This window comes from Heterocephalus glaber, unplaced genomic scaffold, assembly GCF_053883595.1.
Source record: "Heterocephalus glaber isolate CG9 unplaced genomic scaffold, H.glaber_assembly_v1.0 deba00001593, whole genome shotgun sequence".
Taxonomy (NCBI): Eukaryota; Metazoa; Chordata; class Mammalia; order Rodentia; family Bathyergidae; genus Heterocephalus; species Heterocephalus glaber.
In genome coordinates, this window is record NW_028258368.1 from 11,310,623 (window position 1) to 11,331,648 (window position 21,026).

The 21,026-nt window shown below is 39.2% G+C and overlaps 1 long non-coding RNA gene across 1 annotated transcript in view; it reads left to right on the forward strand.

Annotated features, from left to right (window-relative positions):
* The window catches only part of LOC147823344 (uncharacterized), a 320,372-nt gene extending 299,346 nt beyond the window's left edge, over positions 1-21,026 (forward strand). The window contains exon 3 of the long non-coding RNA XR_015444083.1: positions 20,996-21,026. This is a non-coding gene — a long non-coding RNA (uncharacterized LOC147823344). The remainder of the gene's footprint in view (positions 1-20,995) is intronic.

Sequence of the window (21,026 nt, forward strand, 5' to 3'; positions counted from 1 at the left end):
AAGGCCATGACAACTGCAAGGACAGCAGCCAGTTTGTCAGGGTTTTGCTCCTAGGGGGTTAAAGCTCTTCTGAAAAGTGTTTTTGTGTTTCATTTTGGAGGTTGATTTCATTCTAATTTTGCATCTTCTCTTTATCTTCAACATTCCTCTCACTTATCATCTGTCCCAGATAGTTTAAAAATGAACTAATTAAGGCTCCACTGGATGAATGGTGCATAGACACCTACAGTTGGGTGGGGACTTAGAGTCACAGAGCAGCAGGATCCCTATTGGTCTTAGGAGGAAGTCCTCCCCTGCAGGCACTGCAGTTAATGTGCTTCATAACATCCTGAAAATTGTTTAATTACCAGGTTGAGAGTATGTTAGATGAAGTGGGTCCTCATGGTCACCTAGCAGGAAGAGGGGATCTCTCGCCCCCAGTTGCACCTGTGTGCCCACCTGTGGCTGTGGAGGTCACTTTGGGACTCAGAGCTGAAGGGCAGTGCATTCTGAACTGCAGCATTATAGGACCCAGTGTGGTTGCTTTCACCTCAGAGGCCCACCATCCTGTGGCAAAGGGCTCCTGTTTGTCTTCACTAGTTACCCTGTCTCCTCTTCATCTAAAGCAGTGCTATTCGGCACAGATGTGCTCTCTCACCATCCTTGCCTATAGTTACTGCCATTAATATGGTGCATAACAGCCCAGAAATTATTTAATTACAAGGCTGAGAGTATGTTAAACAAAATAAAAGCAATACTCTTTCTTTGATTTCATAAGTTTGTCTCTGTGTTTAATTAACTTAAAATGAGATATACCTGTGCAACACCCCAGGTCAGAGGATGAGACAAGCATTCATTCTGAACTATGATCTGTGATATATCTGCTAACAGTTTTACGTATAAGTGCTGTGTGGTTTTGCACAGTGTTTCCACTGGTACTCATTAAAAAGAAAATGTTTACTTCAAACTAGATATTATGAAATTCACAGTGCCTCTTAGAGAACTGAAATAAGTTGATTTCCTATAACTGTGTATTAAGTAGAAAAAAATCTAACATAGTTATGAATACTTATAACAACAGTTGAGTTTTCCTTGAAATCTAAGAATGGCTTCATGAAGGCCCTGTGAATGCAATGATACCTCAGTTGTAGAACTCAATTCGTTCCAAATTAGTGTTTGAACACTGAAAAGTTTGAGAACTGAATATATTTTTCCCATAAGAAATAATGGAAAACCAAATAATTGGCTCTGAGACCCAAAAATTACTCTTCTAAATTCAGTTTTTCAGGGCTTCAACAAATTTCACAATGATTTCTTTCTTTAACTCTATCTTGGTTCTCACAGTTTTCCTCTGAGCTTTACTGCTGGTGTCACTTTCTCGGGAGCCATGGTTACGATATTCTACTCAAATAAAGTGCAAAAAAAGCACAATGCCAAATATCTTAACACACTCCCACAAGCACTGTATGTTGTCTAGTCAAGAGCTGCACTTAGATTGAAGCATCACCCCTTTGTGGCCACAGGGAGAGGCATGACTCACTCTGGCCCTTACAGGTTTTTTCAAGTCAGATTTTCAATTTCACAATGAACACAGAGTAGATTTTCTTTTCAACTTTGCTGTTTGAGCAGTGGAAAGTTCGAGCTTGGAGCCATTGGGCAACCAAGGTATCACTATATGTTGTTACCTCCTTGCCTAAGCTTCATTGCTCCAAAAAAGAAAAATCACTTGCAGATGAATGTAACTTGTGCCAAGGCATGGGAAAAATGCAATGTTATTTTAGATGATGACCATTGTTCAAATGAATCAGGTCCTTTAAACCTTAAACTTATACACTCTTAAGTGGTATCTGTAAGTTTTGAAATGTTAATGCCAAGAGAGCTATGAGGGTGATGTGGAGTATCATACTTGTCTGGTACTCATATTCTAAACAATTTGCAATTTTCAATGTTTCAATTCAATTTCAATGTTTCAATTTTCAGTGTAACTAATGATTTAACGTCATATCCCTTGAATCAATGCAAATAAGTATCTGAATTAAACATTACCAAATATCTAGAGTGAAACCCAAGTCACTAAAACCAGAAAGTTAATACATCACTGATTCATAAATATCACTAGTTCAGAGCTGGCATATTCCCATGTCACTGATTTTAAACAAATTAGAGAATCTATGATTTTAAATAAAAATGTGACAACTGGCATATCTTTTGGATTACTGTAGTAATCTTCTAGATTGCTGATGGTTACATAGACGTATTCTCTCTCTCTCTCTCTCGCATACATGCTCTCTCTGATGTTAAAAAGATAAGAAAGGGACAGTTTTCTACAAAGTATAAAAATGTCACAAGCATAACTCTGTGGCATAGCCACTGTGGGTTGAATTGGAACCTGGAAATGAAATTAGCATTCCACTTCTCTTGGTCCATCAGACAGTGTGTTCCCTGTGTATAACAATTTTTATCCTATCAGGAAAGAAGAGAAGGATAGATACCATTTGATCAAAAATGCCAAGGGAATTTCTACATACAAATCAATTCCTACACACAAAGCCTCCTGTGAAAGGTCCACAGGGCTTGTTCAAATGCACGACACAACACTGCTAAGAGAGCACTCAGGGAGTGAGGCTTGGACCAGGTACCCTCACTGCTGTTGATGACTTTGTCCCTGCAGGGCTCCGCCACAAGCAGGCAGAAGGCTAGGCCAGTAGAGGAGAGGGACCTGCCACCTGTGACTGGAGCACCCACCTGTTCCACCCTGGACAGTGACCCTGAGGCTGGGCCTGTGTTGTAAAGACTGAGTTATCATTACACTAAGGCACACAACCCTGTCCTCCAGGTACAGGACAGAGGTTTCTTCCTCTGCCCTGGAGTGCAAACTGAGCCCTTTCCTCCACCCACCTGCTCTCTGAGGAATGGCTGATCCAAATGGAAGGCGAACTTAGCAGACACTATCCCAGCCTCAGCCTCATTTAAAATCTCCCCACAACTCTCTGGGGCAAGAATTGATTATTGCCTTTTCTGCCTCTTCTGCAGGCAGAGAGATCTGTCAAATGTGGGGCTGAGGGAATGTCTTCCTTCCTCAACTTCCCCAGCCTCATTGTCACACTGATAGCATTCAGATCTATGCCACTTATAAGGTACTTCTTAAATCAAATCTTCTAACTAAAAGTTAGTAAGCAAAAAGGGACTTAGACAAGGGATGATTCATTGTAAGAGCATCAAGGGATGACATAAGCTGCCTACTTATCAATTTACTCAATATGCATTCAAAAAATGCAAAGAATATAATTAAAGTTCACTAATTCCATAGGTACTTAATGAGTACTTATGTTAAAAACATTAGGATAAAAATGATAAAAAGGACACTTGGGGTTCATGAGCCAGTGGGACAGGAGAAGCCACTAGTCCACTCCAAGGCCAGGCAGCACTGTGAGGACATCAGGGTGATAGCTCAGGGAGGGCCCCTAGGGGTACCCCTGAGTGAGGCCAAGTGTGTGTGGACTATGCAAAGAAACATTCACAGTGTGTGTGTGTGCGCCCGCGTGCACACTCATGTGCCCGTGCGTGTGCACTTAGAGAAACAGAAAGTCTTGTTGTAAAGAATGGGCTCATAGCTATGGAGGCTGAGAAGTCCTGAGAGGGCTGAAGACCCAGGACAGGTGATGGTGTTAGTTCCAGTGCATGTGTGGAGGTGTAGGAAGCAGGAGAGCAAGGAGTCCATGGAATCTTGTGGCGATCTTAACCAAAAGCACCTCCCAGACACACCTTGAGTTCACCTTGGTCACAGGTCTAGGTACTCTATGGCCCAGTGGAGTTGGCCCATGAAATTAACCATCATAACAGTAAGATCATGAATAGCAGAATGGGAGGACTTGGAAAAGGGCTTGTGCAGATGCCTGGAGGCAAGATGAACCAGCACACTCAGGGCACTGAGAAGTTCTTGATATCTCAGCGTCTGTAGGTGTGAGAGGGGAGGCTGGAAAGCCTCAGAAATATTCTATGACACACAAGTCCCAGTTTGGACCCATCCCAGGGCAAAGGGGACTCTACAAGTTTGTGAGCTAGAGAATAATGAGAGCAGAGGTGAGATTTCCAGAGCTCACTTTGCTGTGGAAGGAAAAGAGAGCCAGGCAGAAGATAGAACAACCAGAAAGGAGGCAAGTGAGAGTGCTGGCAATCTGAAACCCTCTGATGTAGGAATTCATGGCAGAGTTCCAGCACTGCAGCTGAGCAGCCCAGTGCTGGAGGTGATCATCCTCTCTTGTGCTGAGACCATGCAGGACAGAGCCAATAGGAAGCTTGAAAGGCATTCCAGGAAACTAGTGGTCCCTGCAGTGGCCAACTGGGGCTTGAACTGAAGGTACTCAACAGTGAAGTGAAGCAAGAGGAAGCATGTGGGAGAAGAATGAGCTCGGTGTGAGACTGCCTTGCATTCACATCTTGCCTCTATAAATTGTGCTGTGTGAGCACAGGAAAAAGTGCAGCCTCATAAGGACAAGGCATCAAGATTCTTTAGCACAGCCTTACCAAACAAACTCTACAGTGCATCAAACACACCTGGAAAAAGGAGGCAGAAGTAAGCGAGCTTCCTGGTTGCAGGGAAGAGAGCAATGACAGCATCATAAATGCTGAAAGGACTATCAGTATGGAGAGTCCTCAAAAACTAACAGTAGCAATTTCATTCAACTCAGCTATTTTCCTTCTAGATATCTTCTTGAAAGAGTTAAAGACATCATATTACAGTAATTCATGCATACCTATGTTCATAGAAATAGAATTTATACAAGGCAGAGGCCTATATGCCCATCAACAGATGAATGGATAAAGAAAAAATGGTATTTACACACAGTGGAATACTACTTTCCATAAAGAAGAATAAATGTGAGTCATTTGTAAGAAAATAGATGTACCTTGAAGACTATGTTAAGTGAAATATATCAGACACAAAATCTTAAATCTCATCTCTTTTATGAGAAACCCAAAACATAAATAGAGAGCAAAATAAAAGATAGATAATAGGAAACCAGAAGATAGAGCTTTTGCAAATGGGAAGGAGACTGAGAGATGAAGGAAGGGTGGAAGGAAAGAAGGGGAAGGGGATGAAAAGGAATTAAGATGCATGCTGTACATGTACCAACTCCCCAGGAGGAATGTAGACATTATATACTGCAAACAAGTACTAATAAAAAATAAAAATTAGAGAAAAAAAATAATTGTTCTTCAGAGTCAGGGTACCCTGAAACTGCCCAGCATGTGAGCTCTATAAGTACAGTGCTCCCCGCCCTTGCACTTCTGCTATGTCTGTGACCCATGACCAAACACAGTCTGAAGATATGAAATGGAAAATTCCAGAAATAATGCATACGTTTTAAGTAGCAAATGATTCTGAGTTGTGGGATGAAATCTTATGACATCTAGCTCCACCCAGCCTGCTTGAGATATGATTATCCCTTTGTCCACCATATCCATACTATAGAAGCTACCCTCCCATTAGTTACTTAGTAATCATCTCAGTTTCTGTCAGTTTAACTGTCAAGATATCGCAGTGCTTCTATTCAAGAGACTTTATTTTACTTAACAATATCCCCAAAGTACAAGAGTAATGATACTTGCCATTTGAATATGCTAAAGAAGCAATTTAATGCTTTTTTTTAAGTGACGGGGTGACAGTTCTTGATTTAAGGAAAGAAAAATAGACAATATGCTGAGGTTGCTAAGGTGTACAATAAGAATGAATCTCTTACTGTGCCTAATATGTAAATTAAATGTTATCATAGGTGTGTGTGTACAGGAAAAGACACAGTATGTGTAGAAGTTAGCCCTGTTTATAGTCTTGTACATGAAGGTCTCAGTGCAGGGTCTTAGAATGTAACCTCACAGCTAAGGGAGCACTCTGGCAAGTCACCGTGCACTGAACACATACTATGGGCTGGGCACTTCAAGACATGACCTTGTAGAACTCTTGAATCAACCCTGGGGGTTAGGATTGTCGTATCTGTTTTAAATGCATCTAAGCCAAACTATCTCAAAGTTTATGTGACTTGACCGAAGTCACACAGCTAAAGCAAAACCTATGTTCCAACCCAGACAGACACATTTGATTGTCTTGCTTTATTCTATGTGAATTCGCTACATGTCCTGGGAAAACTCTGTCAAAGAAGGATGCTGTTTTTGTTTCTGTTATTCATCTAACATATGACTTATATTTTTAAAGAATGTTTAAAATTCATATGATTTGAAATGAAAACAATATAAAAAGGCATACTTTGAGAATTCTCACTCCTACCCTTACCCCTTCATGATTGTGCCATCTGTTAATAGAGACAGAGACAGATACTCATTTATTGATCAGATAGCTTTCAAGAGTTTGTTTATATGATGCATACAGATGTGGCTCTTTGTTTACATAAGAGGTAGTATTATATACTCATTCTTCTTTCCCTTGCTTTCCTCGATTGACAATGTGTCCTGGAGATCTTTTCAGACCAACATCTGGGTTAGTATGTGTTCCATTCCCTTATGCTGCTGCCCAGCGCTTGTTAACTAGAATTCGCTACCTTAGAGCAATGCCATGTGATGCCCCCCCTGGGACTGTGAGAGTGGCTCTTAGCCAACCTTGCTGATTTCACCGAGCCTGGGGAAGTCCCTGCGTCACCAGCTACAAAATCTGAAGCTTCATCAGTTATACTATTGAACCATTGCCCAGTCCTGGTGCGTGATTAGGGGTTGATGTGAGCCTTCAGATTTGAGATCCACTAAAATTGTGTTCACTAATGTCTCAGTTTGCAGTTTTCTTCCCCTGACCTCTTTTCAAAAGCATGTGAACTAGTTCTCTTTCAATTTATAAAATTTCGTCTCCATAGGAGGAAGAGGTGGAAATTAGATGCAACTTCTTGAAGTCTTCCTTTTTTAGGGGGCAAGTGTGTGTTTTTGTGTGCCCCCTGTCTAGTGCTTCCAGTTTCCAGGAGATAAAACAGCACAGTCTCTGCATTTGTGGTAGCCTGCATTTGTGTGCTGACCCGGAACATAAGCTATGGAATCAGTCAGCCAGGCTGAGAACTTACTTTAGGTGTCCGTGAACAAATTCCTAATCTTTGATGCTTTGCTTTTCTGATCCTCACATCTTGAGACCACCTGCAGTATCAATGAGTGAATGCTTGGGAAGCACTTAATATCTGGCAGAGTAAGTACCATGTTGTCTTTGTTTAAGAAACATCAAGCCCTATCACTTCTTGCTAATGGAACTAGGGGGAGTCAAATTGGTTAGACAATAAAGTTTATCTAAAGGTGAGGTAATTGTTCAGGGCCTACATCTCTTATTGCATGATCTCAGATTTTGAAGTTCTATGATTCTTACCAGAGTGGAATACAATGTAGTGATAGTTTACTTTTATTGTAAAGAACCATCCCAGATCCTTTCAGTTCGGTAACTTTAGATCATAGTTGAGAAACATCCTCAGTGATACAGATATGAAATTTCCTTCCAAAAACCATGCCTTCCGCAAGTGGGCATAGCTTCCCCTGAGTGCTGTTTGAGAGCCTAGCTGATGTGGTTATAGGTGCTTGGAAGAGGAAGATGATCCTTCCCACCAGAGTGTAGGTGAGGATGCAGGTGGAGAGATGGGCAGGCAAGGGCGATGGGAAGAAGCTGAGCTCTGAACTCACGGGCTAAAAACTCACCAGAGTTTAAAATGTTCCTCCCTAACTCATTGCAAGCAATCTGAATTCAGCAAATTTTTAAAGTCTGAAAGAGTAATTGTCTTAGCAAGTGTAATTCAAGTTACTCTTCCTACATCAGACTATTTTACACTTTCCAAAGCACTCCTGAAGCATAAATGATGATATTTAATGGGGCAGGTGGGGCTGCAGCCACACTCAGGGAGACCTAATGTACATAATGAGCTGTAAGATCCCACCTGCAACTGCTCAATACCAGTCACTACCACCAATGGGCTAATGATGCATGTGTTTGTGTTTGTATTTGTACTCTCATCCACATGGCTGATGTCTTCTGTACTCTCTAAGGGTTTTATAAAAAAACATGTACCAAAAATGTTGGAAACGTAAGAATCAATACAGATATAGTTAATGATTTCATTGAAAACACTGCTATTTCTCACTCTACAAATGCATGAGATATTGTTATAGCTTAAATCTAGTTGTTCCCCTAAAGCCTCATGCAATGACAAGTGAGGCTTTCCGAAGGTGGCTAGATCTGGAGTGTATGATGCTGGGATCAAGGATGCAATGCTAGGATTATGGGTGTCAGTGCTACCTGCTGTAAGGGTGGGTAGCCTGGATAAGATATATGAGATAAAAAGAGGCTTTTTTGCTTTTGCTTTCTGCCTGTGGCTTGTTTTCTTGCTTTGCTGCTTTCTGCCTGCCATGAATGGTTTCTCCTCAGCGATGTCCCTCTGCCATGCTACTAGAGCTAGTCAACTATGAACTGAAACCTCCATAAAGTGTGAGCTAGATAAATCTTTCTTCCTTTAACTTGGGGTGTCAGATATTTTGTCCCAGCAATGAGAAAAGTAACTAATACAGATGTTATGACCCTCCTTTTAGAAGTTGTTGTGCTCAGTCCTCCTTAAGGTAAATTTTAAATGTTGTCACTACAAAGATTCAGTATCCACTCTAATTTTTAAGTAAAAAATAAGAATAAGAAAATAGTCTGTAGGCATGTGGCCACAGCCACTCCCAAGCAGAAGGAATTTTGGGAAACCCATCTCTTTCCTTTTCCTGTTTTGACAACATAAATGCTTGTCCGCACACATTCCCCCTATGATTGCTGTCACCTGCCACCCTCACCAGAGTCAAAATTTGTGCCTAGCCCTGACCATGGACTTTGAACAGCTAAGACTGAGCTGAATAGACCTTTTGTCCATTATAATTTGCTGCAGTCTTTTTTTGTTGTTGTTGTTGTTGTAGTAATGTTAAATTGACTAAAACAAGAAGTAAAAAATAGTGCAGTTTGTGTTAGAAATGCTGTCTGGAAACGTGCATGGTATATTTTTTCCAAAGAAAAGGCAGGTATTCCTAACTCTCAGCCATTGCTAAGGAGAAGGCTGACTCTCCTTATTTAATTTGCAATCACAGTTAATAATGTGTCCCATTTCCTCTTGGCTAGCTCTGGAATTGTAACCTGAAACCTGGCCTTAGAAGAAAGCTGATGACCAAATCCAAGCACAGTACATACACACCCCCAGTCAGAGGCTGCAGTTCAGACTTATCTAAAAACTCAGGCATCTCTCTGATTGCTCTGTGGTGCTGATGACATAGTTCTCCTTGTGTGAATTTTTCAAATTTGATGTTAACAAATGCTGGCCACTCAGTTACTCTGAGCCTTAAACAGAAGCATAATTATTTACTATATTTTTACATGCATGCTGGTGATTCCGGTAGCCCACAATTAAATTTTTGGAGGAGAGAATTGAAAGATATTTTAAAATTACAAAGAGCAACATAATGCAGATTACATAGAAATACTTCTTAGCCTATTTCTTATACTAGTTAGTATCTTTAATTAAAAAAACCTCAGAAATTGCAGCTGTGTACATGGAGCTAACATCTAACTTTAAGGGAGTTAACCTCTGACTTCACTGATTTGACTGATTACAGTGCTGTCCTAAACACAATACTGATACAATAATAGATTATGAAAGGAATTTAAAGTTAACAAACAGTGAATAGAATTTTCAATGTGACAATAAAGTCAAATAAATTTTGTTAAAAGTCAAACTTCATACACTCATTATATTCAGTTAATCCTTGAATGTGGCCTTTGGCCAAAATCACTCCAATATCCAAGCTCATGTTCCTGAAAGGTCTCCTCAAACCACTGGAAAATGAGTACATGGCGAAAGCCACAAAGGGCCTGGGGCCACTACCTGGTAAAGCAGGAGTAATGGGATAATATTGTCAACACATTCCACAATTCAAATCATAGCAACAGCCATCATGAATATAGATGGCCAAAGAACCACAGCCCCACTAGCAGAGGGTGGCTTCAGTATCAGAATGATGGTGTGATTTGAGGAAAGTCATTGATTCATTTGCTTATTCTCTGAACAAATATTTATTGACTTCCAGGTGAGTGCATGATGAGAGCCATCACTTTGGTGCATAGAAGCTGATTTACTGTGTTTTCCCTTGGCAAAGAGAAGAGGGAGCTCTTTGGGACCTCTTTTATCAGGGGATTAATCTCATCCATGGGGGGTCCATCTTCATGACCAGTCACTTCTCAAAAGCTCCATCTCCTAACACTATCATATCTGTGGTTGTATTTAACGTATGAATTTGAGAAGGACACAACATTCAGTGTATAGCAATAGGTAAATTTGACTAATTTTATAGAACTGGTGGAAAATTAACAAATCAGAATCAGATCAAGGACAACCTAGAGGGATTTCATTATAATTACATGAAATACATATTCTGTAATTTCATCTATTGTTCTGGGAGACATCATGCTCTTTTTGGATAATACATAATTTTGAAAAAAAAGTAAACTCATTACCATGGTATAAGTGGGCATATTGCATCCAGTGGGTGTAGGATCTCAGTGAGCCTTTCCAAGTGTCTCACTGCCCTAGCAGCTCATCCACCTGCAGGACAAGCAGCAGTGGCAATGCTTGGTAAGACCAACCCTCCTGGTTCTCAAATAACATCCTCTCACTTTGGTAAATTGTGTGTACTGCAAACATGTACTAGTAAAAGTTTTAGGGTTAAAAAAATAGTCCAACCCATTCAGGGCACCATCCCTGAGGGTCTGCAGACTGGAGCTAATTCTGGGTGAACAGCCAGTGTATGTAGAACTCACTCACTGTTGTGAGTTATCTCCTGTCCATAGTTTTCTTTTCTTAGAAGAAGGGGAAAATATATAAAGTAATTGTAGATTCCTTTATGTTCTTAAAGTCATGGTCTTATGCTGGGCCAGAGCACCAGGATTACTAGGAAGTTGTCAGCAAAGCAAATTCTCAGCCCCACTCAGGGAAGAACATGTTTTTAAGAAATTTTCCAGATGATACTGAACCTGTTTTAAGGAAAAACATACACAGACACACACAGAGACACAAAACATATTTTTCCAAGACAATTGTTGAAGTTGGCATTGATGCCAAGAAAATGTAATTTTGAAATGTTTCTTTTAAAATTGTCATTTTTATTCATTAAGTTTATTGGTACATTTTGGGCATACAGTATGAAGACATTCATCATTGGGAATTTGTACCTTTACATGATAGATCTTGGTTCTTATTTTTTTCCACATTCCCCTGCTCTGCCTTCAACCCCTCCACCCCTCCCTTTTTACAGAGACTTTGTTTCCATTTTTTCCTTTTCTCATATTTTTTCCTTTCCCTTCCCCCTAATAAGATTTTCATTTTTAAAATAGCCACATAGAACTATGCATTAGGAAAATGGCTTTTATATTCCTTTTTTTTATATAGAGCTAAATTTCACCATCTGGACAACTAATTTAATTATATAGACTACAATCACACATATTACACAGGCATGTTGGATAGGATAAAATAGTACACAATCCTCTAAACATAGGCATTGTGATAATAAAAAAGATCCAAATGTGGGCCTCTAATATGCCAATATGGAAAGTCCCCTGTGAATTCTATCTATTAGCTTTTCACATGCAGTTTAGAAAGTAATTTGAGAACCTTCAGAATTACAGACTCCATGGCAATGTCAAGAAATTAGCACAGAGAAGTATTTTCTCCAAATTGTTCACCTTAAAATATTTAGGAGGAAATAGATAGTTTTAGGCAGACTATCATGAATTTTCGAAAAGAACTATTTTTTGTGTATGTGCTACACAGTATTAGAAATTGTCCAGTTTTCCCTTATCTTTACCTAAAAATTACAGATTATGACTCAAGTTCAAGGTCAATTTATGTAAGCATAGACGCCATTATTTTTTCTTATTGTACTTGCAAGATACCTATCTCCAAAGAAAACACCTCAAATTGTAGCTGGAAGTTTGCCTTCTGGAAAAGTGAAGAGTATAGTTTTCCCCATTGGTTTTCAGTGCAGGTTGCTACAGCTGAGTGTTGATCATTTTTGCTCTTTTGGCACAAACTCACTTACATTTAGAGCCTGCAAAATATCACATTTGGCTATAAGTATCCCTTTACTATATTATTTCCAAAACTTTAAGAGGAAATTTCATGATGAGGTTTTCTTAACATTTGAAGAAGATAATATACTCCTTAAGAGAAAAAGCAAAGCCCAGGATCTATGGGATTTTTTTTCTCCATCTCAGTCACATGGGTGTCCCTAAAAGTACCCAATGGGACCCATCATAGCACCCAAGAGTGTTCAAGAACCCCTACCATGTACCCAACAGTCCCCAGCAGCCCCACCATGGCACCCATCAGCAAGCAGCAGCACCCGCTATGGTACCCAAGGCCCTCACCAACACCCACCCCACCATGGTACCCAACAGTCCTCAACAGCACTCACCAAAGCATCAAACGGTCCTTAACAGTACCCATTCAATAGTTTTGTGATAATCACAGGATTGAGGCTATTCTAAAAGTGCAAACTTGTCTCTCTGCATCCATAAACTGAACCCATGAAATCTATGGTCCTATGTCCTAAAAGGAAAGAGGGAGCATAGCTAGATATGAGGCTGAATTCATGTATAGCATCACTGCTTAGGTCAAATCACCGGGATATTAGCTATTTCGTGGGCTCAACTTTACCATATATCTTTTCCCAAACTGTGAATTCGAATAGCTTTTAACCTGAAGAAGGCCATAAAGTGTCCCCCCTGCCTTTTTTTTTCTGTACTGGAGATTGAACTCAGGACCTTGCACTTGGGAGGCAGGCGCGGTGCCACTGAGCTAAATCCCCAGCCCAAGCGTTTCTCCCTGTTCCTGCCCTTTGCCAGCTTTGGGAGCCCAGGCTTGCTTCAAGATAGCATCACCAGAGGTCAAGTGGAAGCTCCATACTCCCTCAGGGCAGACAAGAGCTGGCTTAGAACCCAGAATTCCCTTCCCAATCTGACTCCTTCCCTGGTAAGGAAAGTTGGGAGGAGGATCTTCCCTTATTTTTACCTAAAATTGTCTGTAGATTATTACTCAAATTCAAGATCAGTTTGTATATCAACTTGAGATGCCCCTTTTTTTCTGCCAGTATCTGAGGCTCATGCTGCATTGAAGATGTTAAGGGATCAGGCCATCTTGGTTTTTTTGTTTTGTTTTGTTTTTTGTTTTTTGGTACAGTAGATCGAACTCAGGACCTTGTGCTTGTGAGGCAGGCTGCAGAACCACTGAGCTAAATCCCTGGCCCCTAGGTCATCTGGTTTTAACCCAAAATTTATCTGCCTAAATCATTTCTTAGATAGAGCTCAATAATTTCATCCTTCCCTTATCACTTCCAGTGATAAGATCTGTGCATCCTACCTGTGGGGCTGCTCTGAAGATAAGCTGAGTAGAACATTCAGCAACTCTCCTACTGACACTCAGGCGGTCACCTAAGCTGACCACGTGCTGCACACTGAAAGCATCTATCATACAGGAGATGGTTTCAAAATGTCCTTGGCGAGAGTCAGAACCTCCCCACAGATCATGGCAAAGGGACCTTTTTCCCTAGACAATCTCCCATCTTCCTCCATCTAAAAAGGCATTCCTCAACAGTAAAGAATTTGGAAAAGTCCGGATGTTTTAATTTCTAGAAGAAAACAGACCAGAGACCCTTGCTTGGTGACAGTTGATTTGGTGCCTGTTGCTAGGATAAGAATTTCTGCCACTTGTAAGAAAAAATGTGCATGCTAATTCATCATTCAGAAGGATTTTTTTTTCTTTTTGGTAAGAGCTAATGCACAAAACCTGTTAGAACAAAGGGAGGGAGAGGGAGGGAGAAGTTGAGTGTGGGTGAAGGAGGGCTGTGATCCAGTGGCTCTATGAGGGAGCTGGAGATGAATTACTGCTGCCAGCCACATGAGCTGGGACTTGGTTGGCATAGTGAGTGTGATGGAGAGAAAACTGTTTGACAGGCAATGAGGACAGGAGGGAGGGTATGGTCTTAAGAACTTTATTTTGGGATAGAAATAATTCTAGTTTAAATTTTTAAGAGAAACTCCAGAAAGCTACATATTCTGAGAAAATGAAAAGATATCTTTTCTCCCCAGGAATATACAAAGAGAAGTTCTGAATGCAAAGGTGGTGGGTTGATGACACAAAAAAAAATCCTAGGGAAACATCATCAATCAGAATTTTCCTGAGAAACAGAACCAGTGGGGAGATGTGTACACACACACACACACAAACATTTATACATGCATAAATATTTATGCATATATACAAACACACACCTATATGCACACAAATGTACACAATAAAACGTATGTATACAAACATACATAAATTCTTGGGAGTCTTGCAGTTTGTAGTTTGTCTGTCAAGGGTAAAAGCCACAGGGAAGGTTGTGTAGGGCAGGGAAGAACTGATGTTGAATCTCTAGTTGGAAGAATTCTGGAAGTAGGATTCTCTCTTCCCTAGTGAACCTCAGTTTTCACTTTTAAGATTTTCAGCTGATGAGGTGAGGCCCACTCACATTATGGAGGATCATCTGCATTACTGAAAGCCGATCAATCTGTTCATCTCATCTACAACACATCTTCAGGGCAATCTGAACTGGTGTTTGAACAAACAACTGGACACCATGACCCAGCCAAGTAGACCATCACAGGAAGGAGAAAAATAGGTCATTCAAACAAGACTTTGTACTTTTCTTTGAAAGGTATCAGAAAGGATTCATTTCTTTGGAATAATTGAGTGCCTGTGTTACCTGAGGAGACAGCCCATAATGTCTCTTAGTCCTTGTCCAAACTCTATGAAGGTCTTTAATTCTCTTCATTAACATGTTTCCAGGCCCATCCTGACATCTGGGGAGGGAAGCAATGGTGTACACAGCCACTCTGTTCACCACACAGCACCATGTCCTTTTAGCACAGTTCAGGGAAAAATGCACATGACATATGAATGATCAGATCATGCAAGCCCACAATATGCCCCCATTTTATGAAGAGTGAAAGCTCCATTCCACAGCCCATGACACATTCCATTCCCCCTTCCTTGTTTGCTTCGGGCAGGTGGACCTAAGTGCTTGTCCCTGAGGCCCTTCCCATTGGCTGTCTCTGCAACCTGGGCCTCTTGTCTCTCAGCTGCTTCTAGCCTGGGCTCACCAATCATGGGGCTCTGGCACATCGAGCTTCACCCCATGGCACCATTTATTTCTTCATGGTAATACTTGTTTTTTATTCTATGTTCTGAAATAGAAACTTAACAAGAGCAAAGATTCTGCCTGTTGGTTCACTCATGTGACCTAAGCACCTAGATCAATGTCTGATGTGCAACAGACATCCAGTTAATATTTACTAAATAGATGAATGCATGATTTTCTCGAATGGATAGGGGTAGGCAGTTAGCTGCCTCTAACCCCTCCAGCAACTCTCCTGGATTTTTCCTCATCACCTGAAGGAGATGACTCCAAAGGAATGGGAAAGTGTTTTCCATTCACAAATTCCCCCTGGAGACTCCATATTCAAATCCCTGAAAGCATTTGTATATCCTACTTAAACAGATCTTATTTTAACTATCTATAGAAAACAGAAATCTGTGAAATTTTTCAATTTAATATTTTAAAGCCTTCTTTCTCCTCAGTGCCCAGAATATATTTACAGAATGATATACTTCATTCTTGCCAAATAACAATGAATTTTTATTTATTGACCCATGCATAGATAAACACTATTCCTACCTTACCAGCCTATAGTCCAATTTTATTTATATTTCCCAAGAATGAAATGTGGAGTCTTATAGTTTGTCCTTTTTTCTTAACACACATCTTCCAAAACAAAACAAAAGAACAAAACTGATACATACATTTCAGGCTTGGAAAAAACATAGTATTTGCTTATTTGGAAAATAAACTTATATTGTAAATTTGATCAGATTTTTTAGGGCAAGCATAGGAGTAGGCAAACCAATGATGTGCTAGTACCAAATGATCCCGGCATCATCACCTTCCTCCTCAACATTGAGACTTATTCTGAAAACTCAAGCTTGATAGTGTTGATTCCTTATCCCCAAATTAAAGTTCCTGAGTGAGTAAGCCAAAGGCTCAGAGAGAGGGTCAGGGTCTAGGAGTGGACAAGAATAACTTCAAGAATAACTAGGAGTGGAGATAGAATAACTTCAAGCTTCTCCAAGCTTTAGCTTTGGGGATGGGGATCATCCACAAAGCAGGAGAGTCCTGATTGGAACTTAAGTGTTGGAAGGCAGTGTTCTGCCACTCAAAGATGACTGCTCATGCACACTTTCTGCCACTGTTGGGAAAAGCAGTCAAACCCCAGTGTTTGAAGCCACCAGTATTCTTATCTTGAGTGATGAGCTCAGGGGATTTCCTTAGCCCACACGGGTCCTCAGGAATAACCAGGAAGGCCACAGCTCATTAGCTGAAAGCACAGCCACAGTCTGAGTCCTCACATCACAGTCCTTAGAGACAGCAGGTCATAGTCATTGGGTATGGCTCTGCTAGGCACCAGTCACATACTTTCCATATACCTCACAGCTTCTACTTTATCCCCATTGACTATCCTGAAAAAACTCAGAATGTGAAATGATGCCTAGGGCAGCTAGAAGGGGTAGATCCAGAGTTCAAAACCAGTTCTGGTCTGACTATATTTCTTTACTATTTCTCTTGTTCTTCTCTTCCCTTCTCTTCCTTTCTCTTCTCTTCTTCCTCCTCCTTTTCTTCCTCTTTTTCCTAGTCTTCATCATTCTCCTGCTCCTTCCCTTTTTCCTCTTCTTCTTGGTAATATTTCTATCTGCTAAGGGCTTAAAACATGCCAGAGACCATTCTAGATATTTTATACACACAATCTTCTATATTTCAAAAAACATCAGGAAGAGGTGAATATTTTTCTTACTTCCATTCTAAAGATGGATGATGACACTCAGAACAGTTCTGTCCAGGGATACACAACAGGAAAGAGGCAAGAGCAAGATGAATCTAAAAGTGTCCCTTGACTTAGTAATTGTCTTACATGTTCTTGGGCCTATTAGTCTTCTTTTCAATGTGTGCATGTGATGATTGACCTTATAAAGTCTTGTAAGATAAATAAATGCATCTAATGCTGGAAAAATAAAAGACAGTGGAAGGAAGAGGAAAAGAATTGAAATGTTTATGTACATGTACCAATTCCCTACAATGAGTGTAATTATTGTGTACTGAAAATATATACTAATAAAAGTAAAAAACAAAACAAAACAAAAGAACTGCAGATCATTTAAAAAAAGATCTGAAGCTGGACAATGTGTCTTCAGAACAGACCTATCTCTGCTTCTGTGTGAATCATTTAGCTCAGCCTCTCTTTCCCCTGCCCAACAGTTAGAAAGTATAATCAGATGTGTGGGCACTAAAAACACTTTTTTTCTAAAATGTAAAATCAGAAATTTTACAGGTCACATTCTTTTATATAATCCAAAAATAAAATAATGTCAATAATCATTCTTATCTACTTGAAAATTAAGAAACGTGCTTTGATATACCCATGAATCAAAGAATATGGGTTAGTTAGGAAAAACTGAAATTTTAAATCATCTAGAAACATACAAAATGGGTAATACTTTATTCTGAAACCAATGGAATCTCTGTAAGTATAACTCATAAAAAATGTATGGGTGCAAATGTATTTAATATTGAAGAAGGAAGATTAAAACAAAGGAGTTGAATCCATATCATAAAAACTAAAAAACAAAAAATGAAAATGTGAAGATATGAAAGATGAAGTCATAAGTTATAAAATAAGAGACAGGAAAAATAAAGATAGAAACTAATTATTTGAAACCAGAAGTGGCTGGAGAGACCTGAGTTGTGGGGATAGAAGAAGTCTGAGGATTCCTGTTGAAGCACCTGACTGTTCTCTAGAAACCTGATTTTAACCCTTGCCTTTCCAAATCCACAGGGAAGCTACATTTGTCTAGTAAATATATACCTGTTGTGACATGGAGAAAAATGAAAAAGTAGATAATGGCCATGCTTTTCTTATTTTGGAATACTATGCATCAAGTGGGACAATAGACAGCTAGAAGAAACTATTTATGGGATGTTGACTTGTATACATCAAGTGCTGTATAAAATACACTACAAGGGTTTAGACTCATGGGGATTTGTGTCATATTTCTTTCCTTTCTCTTTCATTTTATTCATTCTACTGAAAAGTTCAAGTTTTCATAGATCCTATTTCCTATGTTCTCCAGAGTTATTTTGTGCTTCGTGATTGTTTTCTGGGTCAATTCAGCTAGATGTGACAGCTCTGGGCCTTAATTGTTTGGTTTAATCTTTGGTAAGCATGGTAGTGGTCATGCTGGTACTTTAGTTAACCCATTGTTCCAGGAAAAGGGGGAAATTCTTTAATGTCCAGTTAAGTCTAGCAACTCCAGTCAGCCACAGTGGATTGATAGAATGATTTTCAATGGCTTTGGGGAAGCTAAAGAGATTGCTTTATTCTAGTAGCAATGAACCTATGGCACATGTGCAATTTGTTTTTGTTTTAAGATAAAAGATGTTAATGTATGACTTTCTTTTTATAAACTAAAACTCCAGTATTCAAGTTTAATTGCAGAGCTGGCACTTTGCTATAGATAAGTGGGCTGTGGGTTGCAGTTTGGGGACTTGTCTCTAAAAGGTATGCCATCACTTGCTTATACCATGACCAATAAGATCCATATAAGTAATGCAAACTTTCACATAATTAATGAGTTTCTGATAAACTGTGGAAATCTTTTTAGAAATAGAATCAACTTCTAGATGCAAGGAGCAATCTTCAGTATTCAGGGGAATATTTTGGTGAGTCACAAGTTTCTCTTCCTTATACTGATTGCTCTTCTGAAAACTTATTTATATTGAATTTGTTTAAATCAGATTTCAAAAATATCAGACTTCAACTGTGTTTTAAGATATAAAGCTTGAATGAAGACAGATGGAATAGACTTTCATAGTGTATATTACTAACCCAGTTCTAAAATAGGCTATTTAGTGTATAATTTGCTTTTGTATGGAAGGGACATTTTAATTGAGACCCTTCTAAGGTGATGTCACCTTAGTAAATACAGAGATCTGGAAATACTGAAACTCCACAGCCTGCCTTAGAGAACAAGGCATAAAATATAGATCTGAAATCTCTAATTGGCACCATATATCTCCTTTTCATCAATTTTATAATCCATGTATGCAAAACTTACAAAATGGACCTAAATCTCAGCTGTTAAAGCTATCTATACAGGATGCATGTGAGAATAAATTGAGTCTTTTGTGTACAGTCATAATGGACACTTCATAAAGTGATACACAAAACAGCTAAAATGAAGTTGGCTGAATGAGCAATTTATCTTCCTTTCCTGGGTCAACAACCCGGAAGAAGTCATGTACATGGAGATGACCATCGTTTCTGGGTACTGAGTGGGGAAATGCCCCAGCTGGATAGTCTTTTGTGTTCATGCTTTGCAGCCCTTGTTGTACTTACTGTGTTTCTAAAAAGTAAGATTGCCAAGTTCACTGATCTCAGGAGAAAAGAGTTAAATTTAATAAAAAAGTTAAAAAAAAAAGAGGGCTTCTCTCTATACTTTCTGTGGATGATATTTACAGAAAAGTAGACATTGGACATTCATAGCAATGATCATTTGCTCTTGAGTCTTCAAAAATCATACAATGCTAGAAAAAAGGATTTTTTTTTTTGCCACAAAAAAAATGATGTTTGAGGGGATAGATATGTTTGACCTTATGTAAACATTACATGATGTATTCCTGTATCAAAACATCACATGATATGCCATAGACATCTACAATTTTTCTGTTTTTATAAAATCATTTAAAAATAAAATTTTAAAAAAAGTTTTATTTTTTTAGAAAAACAGAAGATAAGCATGACTTAACAGAACCCAGGTTATTGCCCACTGCTTTTTCTAGTCCTTGGCTTATTCATTCTCTACTCCATGGATATTTTGAGGACATCTCAGCTCCAATAGATAAGTTTCAGGTCTTACATGAAGCTACTTCCTTGGAGAATTACCTTCATTTCCTACCACTGTGTGGATGCCCCTGGTTATCATTCTGGCCCTCCCTCAGGCTCAACTTTCTGTTCCTGATAAACAAAGTTGGTGCTAATGTGATTTCCAGGCACTGGGGGAGGGGTTCTAGGGAGTGTTTAATGGGTATAGACTTTCAATTTGTGAGCAACAAAAGAAATCTAGAGATGAGAGGTGGCTACACGATGTTGTGAATGTAATTAGTGCTACAGAACTGCATACTTAGAAATGACTAAAATGGTTGTTTTTATGTTATGAATATCTTACTACAATAAAAAATTGGTGTTTATAAAAAAATAGCAAACTTCTTGCCAAAAAAGAATTATTCAACATGAATACATTGCAAACATTTTCTCACAAATTAGAGAGAAGGCCCTGAAAGGTAATCAACAGACACACTTTGTAGCTGAAAAAATGAGCAACTTCTCATTCAGAAGTTGAGATGATACTGTATCCCATCTTGATGGTTCCCATGCCACTTTAACTTCTCAATTTATTTTAATACATTTATTGCCACTCTCATCTTTACTGAGGGTGTGCATTACTGTTGGCAGTTTGGAGTATTCTAAGATTGCAGGAATCTTATGCTTCTCTACAACATCCAACCCGATAAGCTTTCCAGCAAACAATTCCACTGCTTCTAGGTAACTCCAGGGACTAAAAATACACATTAGAGGGAATAAATGTTTAAATGAATGCAATTATATCAAGACTTATCAATTGTATAAGATAGAGAAAAATCACAGTTATTTTTAGCTTGGCTCTAATTTTTTAATTCCATTTTTAAATCAATTAAGGGAATCATTCAGAAAGCATAAGATAACCTTGTCTAGACCTTTAGACTTTGATTGTTTAACTTTATCAAATGAGTTGAATCTGAGTTAATGATGTTTCCTTATATTTCCCAGTGTCCCTGTGGTAAGGCCTTTACGTTATGGA